The sequence below is a fragment of the Triticum dicoccoides genome, chromosome 7B, assembly GCF_002162155.2.
Source record: "Triticum dicoccoides isolate Atlit2015 ecotype Zavitan chromosome 7B, WEW_v2.0, whole genome shotgun sequence".
Classification (NCBI taxonomy): Eukaryota; Viridiplantae; Streptophyta; class Magnoliopsida; order Poales; family Poaceae; genus Triticum; species Triticum dicoccoides.
In genome coordinates this window covers 531,757,997-531,769,211 of record NC_041393.1, presented here as the reverse complement: position 1 = coordinate 531,769,211, position 11,215 = coordinate 531,757,997, and positions in this window count along the sequence as shown.

Here is an 11,215-nt window from a genome sequence, read left to right as displayed (position 1 = left end):
AGGTTCAGCACACCAAGCGGTGCATTAAGGACATAAGCCTTCTGCACAGCAATGAGGACAATCCTCAGTTTACGGACCCAGTCTGCATAATTGCTACTATCAACTTTCAACTATATTTTCTCTAGGAACATATCTAAACACTAGAACTAAAGCGCGAGCTTACGACATAATTTGCAAAGACCTTTTGACTATGTTCATGATAATTAAGTTCATCTAATGAACTCCCACTCAGATAGACATCCCTCTAGTCATCTAAGTGATACATGATCCGAGTCAACTAGGCCGTGTCCGATCATCACGTGAGACGGACTAGTCATCATCGGTGAATATCTTCATGTTGATCGTATCTACTATACGACTCATGTTCGATCTTTCGGTCTCTTGTGTTCCGAGGCCATGTCTGTACATGCTAGGCTCGTCAAGTCAACCTAAGTGTTTCGCGTGTGTAAATCTGGCTTACACCCGTTTGTATGTGAATGTTAGAATCTATCACATCCGATCATCACGTGGTGCTTCGAAGCAACGATCTTTCGCAACGGTGCACAGTTAGGGGGAACACTTTCTTGAAATTATTATGAGGGATCATCTTATTTTCTACCGTCGTTCTAAGCAAATAAGATGCATAAACATGATAAACATCACATGCAATCAAATAGTGACATGATATGGCCAATATCATTTTGCTCCTTTTGATCTCCATCTTTGGGGCTCCATGATCATCATCGTCACCGGCATGACACCATGATCTCCATCATCATGATTGCCATCATCGTGTCTCCATGAAGTTGTCTCGTCAACTATTACTTCTACTACTATGGCTAACGGTTTAGCAATGAAGTGAAGTAATTACATGGCGTTATTCAGTGACACGCAGGTCATACAATAAATAAAGACAACTCCTATGGCTCCTGCCGGTTGTCATACTCGCCGACATGCAAGTCGTGATTCCTATTACAAGAACATGATCAATCTCATACATCACATATATTTCATTCATCACATCCTTTTTGGCCATATCACATCACATGGCATATGCTGCAAAAACAAGTTAGACGTCCTCTAATTATTGTTGCAAGTTTTTACGTGGCTGCTATAGGTTTCTAGCAAGAACGTTTCTTACCTACGCCAAAACCACAACGTGATATGCCAATTTCTATTTACCCTTCATAAGGACCCTTTTCATAGAATCCGATCCGACTAAAGTGGGAGAGACTGGCACCCGCTAGCCACCTTATGCAACAAGTGCATGTCAGTCGGTGGAACCTGTCTCACGTAAGTGTACGTGTAAGGTCGGTCCGGGCCGCTTCATCCCGCAATACCGTCGAAACAAGATAGGACTAGTAACAGTAAGCATATTGAACAAAATCAACACCCACAACAACTTGTGTTCTACTCGTGCATAGAATCTACGCAATAGACCTAGCTCATGATGCCACTGTTGGGGAACGTAGCAGAAATTCAAAATTTTCTACGCATCACCAAGATCAATCTATGGAGATTCTCGCAACAAGAGAGAGATAGGGAGTGCATCTCCATACCCTTGAAGATCGCTAAGCGGAAGCGTTACAAGAACGCGGTCGGTGGAGTCATTCACGAAGCGATTCAAATCGCGGAAGATCCGATCTAGCGCCGAACAAACGACGCCTCCGCGTTCAACACACGTACAACCCGGGGACGTCTCCTCCTTCTTGATCCAGCAAGGAGAGAGGAGAAGTTCAGGGAGAGCTCCGGCAGCACGACGGCGTGGTGGTGGAGCTTGCAGTTCTCCGGCAGGCCTTCGCCAAGCACTACGGAGGAGGAGATGGTGTTGGAGAGGGGGAGGGCTGCGCCAGGGGCAAGGGTGGAGCTCCCATGCGCCTCCCCACTATATATAGGGGTGGAGGGGGCTGGTTTCTTGCCCTCCAAGTCCATTGGGGCATTGGCAAAGGTGGGAGGAAAGAAATCCCATCATTTCCTTCCCCACCGATTGTTATCCCCCTTTTTAGGGATCTTGATCTTATTCCTTTGGGATATGATCTTATTCCTTCTAAGGGGGGATCTTGGTGCGCCTTGACCAGGGGTGTGGGGCCTTGCCCCCACTACCCACGTTCATGTGGGTCCCCCCATGCAGGTGGGCCCCACTTCGGAACCTTCTAGAACCTTCCCGGTACAATACCGAAAAATCCCGAACATTTTCCGGTGGCCAAAATAGGACTTCCCATATATAAATCTTTACCTCCAAACCATTCCGGAGCTCCTCGTCATGTCCGGGATCTCATCCGGGACTCCAAACAACCTTAGGTAACCACATACTATTTCCCATAACAACTCTAGCGTCATCGAACCTTAAGTGTGTAGACCCTACGGGTTCGGGAACCATGCAGACATGACCGAGACGTTCTCCGGTCAATAACCAACAGCAGGATCTGGATACCCATGTTGGATCCCATATGTTCCACGATGATCTCATCGGATGAACCGCGATGTCAAGGATTCAAGCAATCCCGTATGCAATTCCCTTTGTCAATCGGTATGTTACTTGCCCGAGATTCGATCATCGGTATCCCAATACCTCGTTCAATCTCGTTACCAGCAAGTGTAGGACCTTGAAGTAAGTCTAGAGGGGGGTGATTAGACTACTTGACCAATTAAAAACTTAACCTTTTCCCAATTTTAGAGTTTGGCAAATTTTAGCTATCTTAGGACAAGTCAAGCAATCATCACACAATTCAAGCAAGCATGCAAAGAGTATATAGGCAGCAGAAATTAAAGCATGCAACTTGCATGAATGTAAAGGGAAGGGTTTGGAGGATTCAAACGCAATTGGAGACACTGATGTTTTTGGCGTGGTTCCGATAGGTGGTGCTATCGTACATCCACGTTGATGGAGACTTCAACCCACGAAGGGTAACGGCTGCGCGAGTCCACGGAGGGCTCCACCCACGAAGGGTCCACGAAGAAGCAACCTTGTCTATCCCACCATGGTCGTCACCCACGAAGGACTTGCCTCACTAGCGGTAGATCTTCACGAAGTAGGCGATCTCCTTGCCCTTACAAACTCCTTGGTTCAACTCCACAATCTTGTCGGAGGCTCCCAAGTGACACCTAGCCAATCTAGGAGACACCACTCTCCAATAAGTAACAAATGGTGCGTTGATGATGAACTCCTTGCTCTTGTGCTTCAAATGATAGTCTCCCCAACACTCAACTCTCTCTCATATGATTTGGATCTGGTGGAAAGAGGATTTGAGTGGAAAGCAACTTGGGAAGGCTAGAGATCAAGATTCATATGGTAGGAATGGAATATCTTGGCCTCAACACATGAGTAGGTGGTTCTCTCTCAGAAATGGTAAGTTGGAAGTGTAGGTTTAGTCTGATGGCTCTCTCTACGAATGAAGAGGAGGTGGAGGGGTATATATAGCCTCCACACAAAATCTAACCGTTACACACAATTTACCATACTCGGTGGGACCAATTCAACAGACTCGGTCGGACCGACTTAATAAACCTAGTGACCGTTAGTGATTTTCGTGGGACTGACATGCAACTCGGTGAGACCGATTCGGTTAGGGTTAGGGCATAACGTAATCTCGGTAAGACCAATTACACAAACTCGGTAAGACCGATTTTGGTAATAAGCTTTCCAGAGAGTTGGTCAGGTAAACTCGGTGGGACCGATTTGCTCTTTTCGGTAAGACCGAAATGTTACAAAAGGGAAACAGAGAGTTTACATTGAAATCTCGGTGGGACCGATCGCTCACTTCGATTAGACCGAAATGTTACGAAGGGAAACAGGGAGATTACAATCCCATCTCGGTGAGACCGAGATCCCTATCGGTAGGACCGATTTGCTTAGGGTTTGTGGCAGTGGCTATGACTTTTGGAATCGGTGGCGCCAGATTGGGAGAATCGGTGTGACCGATTTTGGCTTTGGGTTTAGGTCATTTGTGGATGTGAGAAAGTAGCTGAGGGTTTCGGAGCATATCACAAAGCACATGAAGCAAGAGGCTCATTAAGCAACACCTCATCCCTCCTTGATAGTATTGGCTTTTCCTATAGACTCAATGTGATCTTGGATCACTAAAATATAAAATGAAGAGTCTTGAGCCTTTGAGCTTGAGCCAATCCTTTGTCCTTAGTATTTTGAGGGATCCACTTTCATCATCCATGCCATGCCATTCATTGAGATTTCCTGAAATAATAGTCTTGGAATAGCATTAGCTCAATGAGCTATATGTTGTTATGAATTACCAAAGCCACCTAGGGATAGTTGCACTTTCAATCTCCCCCTTTTTGGTAATTGATGACAACATATAGATCACAGCTTCGACAAAAGATAATAAGAATAAAAACATCGTCGCTTTGAGAAGTATGTGATAAGCAAGAGCTCCCCCTAAATTTGTGCATAGTTTAGAATTTGCTTTGGACTGCAAATGCACAAGGAATTAGGATCATGGGTTACTCTTCCATGTCACATACATCTTGGTGGAGCGCTCAAAATGATAAGTATTGAATACATGCACTCATCACCAAGCAAAGTGAATGATCACATAAGATAGATAGGATAATATCATCAAACATGCATAAGTGTAGCTTATGATCAAACACATGATCATCAATGTCTCACAAGCATAGTATCTCAACCAAACAAAAAGCATACAAGTTTAAACCTACAAAGCAAGAGAGAACAAAATCAACACTCTCTCTCTCGAAGCCTATGATATATACATTTTTCTCCCCCTTTGGCAACAAGTTACCAAAAAGTTCATGGAAAATGCACAGTGCTAGATCGACTCTCAGGCTTGATCTTCAGTTGGTGGTGTCTGGATAACTCCAAGGATGAAGGCTTCAGTTGATGTAGAGGGTGCTGGAGTTGATGCTGAAGCTGGTTGCACTGGAGCTGAAGGGGCAGTAGCTGGTGCTGAAGATGTTGCTCTAGTGTCTGGCACTGGCACAGCAGCTGACCTTTGAGCTCTAGGCACTCTGGCAAAGACATTTGTGGTTGTCTTGCCCTTCCTCTCCTGCATGTCTTCCTACAGTTGCTCCACAACTGACTGAATCTCAGTTACTTTGACATCTAGATCATAGAATTTTTGTTCCATGATTCTTTCCAAGCTCTCCTGGTTTTGAGTTAAGGTGGCCAACCCCTTCTCAATCCTCAGTGATGATGCTATCAAGTAACCAAGCCGCTCCTGCTTGTTTTTCAAGAAATACTCAGATGCCTCCTCTTGAGTTGGCATCTTGGCAGCCTTCTCCTTCCTTGCCTTCTCCTTCTTCTCTTGAGCTTGAACTGATGATGGATCATCCTCATTCATGACAACCTCATTGTCTTCAAAGTCTGGATAGAGTGGAAAATGTTCCCTATCCAATAGATATTTGTCAGTTCCCATCTTTGAGTTGATCAATTCCTGTATATGAGGGGCATATTCACAACTCCTCTTATGATCTGCTGCAGTCCTCTTAATGGTTTCAACTATAAGGCTCATGACTTTGAATTTCTGTGGCACATCAAATAAATGCAACATATTGATGACATGCCCTCTGATCATGTTGTGGTCACCTGACTTGGGCAACAGAGTGTGCCTCTGAATCCAATTGATAGTAGGCAGCCCTGACAACAGAAAATGGACTGATCCAAAAGAGAAACTCTCTAGGGCTTTGTCTGGGATCTCCTTGTACATGTGTGCCATGGTATTGTGTCCCATTTTCTTCCTGGCATATACATCCAGATCATCATCATTTTCCTTTGGGGCATTTATCAGTTTTGCCCATTCTTCTACAGTGGATTGGTACCTTGTACCTTCAGACATCCAAACAATTCTTCCATCTGGGTAAAAATGTGCTGTGGAGTAGAATTGCATGATAAGTTCATCATTACAGTTTGTGAGCTTTTGCCCAACAAAATCTGCAACTCCACAAGCAACAAAGTTGTCTTGCACTCTAGGATAGTGCTCTTCATTCTCCTTCATGTAGGTCCAGTCGACCCACCTCATATCACAAACTATGGGCTTCTTGTCCAATAAGATTGTCCCATAGAAGTCCTGCTGTTCCTTTGTATGGAACCTGTAATCAACAGCAGTTCTTCTTCTTGTGGCATATGGATCTGCCATCCTCCATAGCCTCAATCCTGAGTCTTTTCTGATGTTCATGTCCTCAGCCACAGGATGGGCATCATTGTGATCTGGTATCTTTGGCTTGAGCTTCCTTAGAACCTGTCCTTCTTCATCTTCCTCCTCAGCAACCTCAGGCACTGGGGCCTTGTTCTTCTCAGCAGCTGGAATACTCCTGGTATTCCTCTTTGGTGCAGACTTGGCCTTGGGGGTAGCTTTGGGTGCTTCCTTGGGCTTAGATGTTGCAGCCCCAGATTTAATAGCATCACCCATAAGCTTTGGTGCCTTTGGTGCTGGTGCAGAAAGCTCTTCCTCTTCCATCATGGAAGGTTGCCCAACAACTCTGGCCATGGTCTTGTTGACCCTTTCCTTCCTCTTCTTGCTTTCAGCAGCTGGCTCTTTGGGATCAGGATTTTCAGGCAGTTGAGTTGATGCTCTAGCCTTGGGCATTGGTTGTCTTCTTGTAGGCCTTTTAATCTTCATGCCTGGCTTTATATCCTTTGCTGAGCCATATTCCTTCTTGAGCACCACTTTCTTGGAAGTAGCCTCATCTTCTTCAGCTTTGTAGTCCTCATCTTCTGAGTCTGAGGTTCTCTTTCTCCTTTGCCTAGTAGCAGCCTTAGGCAGGTTGCTAGGAGTGCTTTTGCTCCCTTCATCTGAAGTGATGGAGGGACTAGTGCCCTCACTCAAGTGAATCTACTCTACTGACCTGTTCTGACTGTCACTTTGGTCTGACATGCTGCAAAAGCTGACTGATGACCCTGTGAAGAGTTATAGATGAGACAGAGTGGATGAGCATCACAAAATGCAGAGATTTTTCAAAAGAATGATTCAAAAATTCAGTTTTAGTTTTCCATAGAAAGCATTTCGGATCAACCGATTTTCAAACTCGGTGATACCGAAGCAGTTTTTGGAACCTAAACTGATGAACTCGGTTGGACCGAGTCACAGTTCGGTGGCACCGAGACTGCTAGGGTTTCACAGAATCCTAAAATCGGTCGCACCGATTAGTAATTCTCGGTCAGACCGAGAGTCACTTGTGCAATGGCATATGCCAAATCGGTGAGACCGAGTTTTTCAACTCGGTGGGTCCGAGATGGTTTCGGCGGAAACCTAACCCTAAAAATTTGAATCTAATCTACTCTAAGGACTACTTTGGCTGGATAGGATTGTTTCAATCGTGGCAAGAATCAATAAGAGTACAATGTGCTAGGAATCATATGTGGATAGCACAAAGATTGAGTCCATACCCTAGTGCAGCGATGAACTCGCTACGAAGGTAACGGTGGGGTTGAATTCCGTTAACGGCGGCGGAGACCAGTGACAGGAGGTGGCTGGCGACAAGGAGACGATCCGGAGACCTTCGATGGTAGAGCGAGCTATTGCGCGGGCGAAGGGGTTCGGAGAAATTTCCAAAATTTTGCCCGTGTCTATATATAGCCCGACCCTGTCGGTGTGACCGAGTGGAACAACTCGGTGGCACCGAGATGCATAACTGTGTTCAGCTACAGCAACTCGGTGTGATCGAAAAGTTCAAATCGGTTGCACCGAGATGGAAAACTCAGATCAACTTAATGATCTCAGTAGGACCGAAATGGAGGAATCGGTCAGACCGAGAATCACAAAGAGGTTTTGGAAGTTTAAGTCTATGACGAATCAGGGACTCCGAGTGCTCCTCACACAGAGTGGTTCAAATCTGACTTGATCAAATTTTGTGATGTAGCATGAATAGAGTTTGAGACGAGAAAAGCATAGATAGCTAGAGAGGGTTCTTAGGCATTCTTGTCCATCCACTTGGCCAAAAGAAGAATGAACCAAATAATCAAAACAACAAGTGGATGTCCTTGAATGAGTAAAATATGCACCAACATGCTCACACAATAAAATGGCAAATGAAATATGTGGCAAAGCATGCACAACCAATTCTAGCATCTATCAAACAATTGGCGATGACTAGGTCATCTATATATGGGTATATTGACTTAGGAGTCAAATGAGAACATTTGATCATAGGTCATACTCATCGTTTAAGCTCAAGTGGGGTTACCACTTTTACATAATGCATTTATGTGTTCACACCATTAGAGTTGCTTTGACTCAATTTTTTGAGTTAAGCTCCCCCTAGATGTGAGATCCCCCCTTTAGAGGGATGAACTAACCTTGGGTTATGTCGATGATGACTTCATGTAGGTGTTGAAGATGTGGATGCTCAATGTTGAAGTAGATCATTTGGAGCAATCTTTTGGAGTGAGTTGCACTTTCAACTTGCCTACATGGGTTAGTCCCACAAGGAACAAACAAGAATATCCAAGGACATAGAGTGATGCACACACAAGATGATGTCCATGAAACCATTAGGTTACCTTGTCCCTTGCCTTACCAACATGAGGGTTTGTGACTCCTTGAACTAGTGCAAGATGTGGAAGTTGATTGCACTTGTCCTTGCCATAATGATATGAGTGAAGAATGTTGGCGGAGTCACCCTCAAGAACTCTCTAGTTCTTCTTCTTCGGGATCCACATCATCTTGATGGGAATCCTTGGAATTGTAGTTGTACTTGATGAAGTAGAACTTGACGTAGTCTTGGGAATCCACTTGACCGAAACCTTAGGTGCTTCTTCAAATGCATCAATCTCCTCTTGAAGCTTATCCTTGCCTTTGTTCTTGTGGTCTTGTGGAGGAAGATCATCTTGAGCTTGTGTTCCCTTGAAGGAAGTAGGATCATACTTCTCTTGTTGAGGAACAAACTTCGTCTTGGGGTATTGATCTTCTTCACACTCAACTCCATTGGCATTGAACTTTCGTTCAAAACCAACACCTTGATTCTTCCGGTGTCTTCCTTGCTTGTGTACAATTTCCTCGAATTGCTTACTCCCGGCAAGGCTCTTGTAAACACCTTTCTCTATAATTCCCTTCAATAAGCTATTTTCTTTCTCAAGTGTAACTTGGCTAAGAGTATCATTAGTGGAATCAAGAGAACTACTGGAGGCAACAATATTGGATTTAACATTATTATTGTTACTACTAGAGGAAGTATCTTTCTTGTACTTGTTACCAGACTTGACTTGAGGCATGTAAGTAGATAAGAGTAAACGCTTGGCAATGTAAGAAGAACTTTTCTTACGGAGATCATCATTGATTGCCTTTAAGAACTCATGCTCTTGCTCAAGATTGAGCTTTTTAAAGCGTAACTTCTCATGAGCCCTTAAAAGTTCTCGATGATCTTCGAAGATAGTTTCATGAGCCAACTTTAGAGTGTTTAGTTCTTTAGTTAGAAGCTCAATTTTCTCCTTATCATTGTCATTCATTTGATTAGCATGATTAATTGACGTTTCATCATAGTATTCATCACTAGAGTTGTCAACAAGTAAATCATCATCCACAAGCAAGTCATCTTCATCACTATTGAAATCAACATACTTGGGATGTGTTACCTTTGGACCTTTGGCCATGAAGCATCTTCCAATTCCTTCATTTGGTGAATCAAATATGTCGTAGGAGTTGGTTGACACAAGTGCTAGACCGGCAACACCTTCATCTTGAGTATGTTCGGAGTCGGAGTGATAGCTTCTCTCAGAGTGATTGTCGGAGTCAGAACCGGATACCAATTCACCAACATGAGCTTGATGTCTTCGTTTTGTGTAGCTCCTTGATGACTTGTCCTTCCTTTCCGAATCTTTGCTTCTCCGTGAGGGTCTTCGTTCATAACGATCATCTCTACTCCTCCTCTCTCTTGGTGGTGATTCTTCTCTTTTGCTTCTTCTTTTTGGAGAATCTTCTCTTCTTTTGTGGGGTGCTGTACACTCATTGGAGTAGTGTCCAGGCCTTCCACTATTGTAGCAATTGCGCTCTCGACTAGAAGATCTTTTGTCATGATAAGACCTTGACTTGGAGCTTCTTTCTTTGCTTCTACTCTTGTAGAATTTGTTGAAGTTCTTCACCATTAAGCTCAATTCTTCATTGAAGGTTTGTTTCTCACTTGATGATGTGGGGGCTTCACTTAAGGCTTTGTAAGCACCACTTGACTTGTTGTGAAGTTCCTCCTTATCCTTGAGTGACATCTCATGAGCAACAATTCTTCCAATGACTTCCGTTGGCTTGAGATTTTTGTAGTTTGGCATCATTTGGATCAATGTGCACACGGTATCATACTTTCCATCCAATGCTCTTAGGATTTTCTTGATGATGAATCTGTCGGTCATCTCTTCACTCCCTAAGCTGGCAATCTCATTTGTGATAAGTGCAAGCCTAGAGTACATTTCAGCGACACCTTCACCATCCTTCATTTTGAACTTGTCAAGCTGACTTTGGAGCACATCCAACTTGGATTCCTTGACGGATTCGGTACCTTCGTGCATATCAATCAAAGTATCCCAAATTTCCTTTGCATTCTCAAGACGGCTGATTTTATTGAATTCTTCGGGGCACAATCCGTTGAAGATGATATCACAAGCTTGAGCGTTGTATTGCAGCATCTTCAATTCTTCCACATTCGCTTCACGGTTCGGTTCTCTCCATCAAAGAATTCACCTTGCAAGCCAATACAAATAATTGCCCAAACGGCAGGGTTATGTCCGAGAATATGCATTTTCATCTTATGCTTCCAAGTAGCAAAATTAGTACCATCAAAGTAAGGACCTCTATGGTGATAATTTCCCTCGCTAGACGCCATACTCTCCTAGGTTGTGAAACCAAGGCTATGACCACCAAAAGCTATGGAAATCAAAGCAAATGGATACCAAGGCTCGGATACCACTTGTAGGACCTTGAAGTAAGTCTAGAGGGGGGTGATTAGACTACTTGACCAATTAAAAACTTAACCTTTTCCCAATTTTAGAGTTTGGCAGATTTTAGCTATCTTAGGACAAGTCAAGCAATCATCACACAATTCAAGCAAGCATGCAAAGAGTATATAGGCAGCAGAAAATAAAGCATGCAACTTGCATGAAAGTAAAGGGAAGGGTTTGGAGGATTCAAACGCAATTGGAGACACTGATGTTTTTGGCGTGGTTCCGATAGGTGGTGCTATCGTACATCCACGTTGATGGAGACTTCAACCCACGAAGGGTAACGGCTGCGCGAGTCCACGGAGGGCTCCACCCATGAAGGGTCCACGAAGAAGCAAC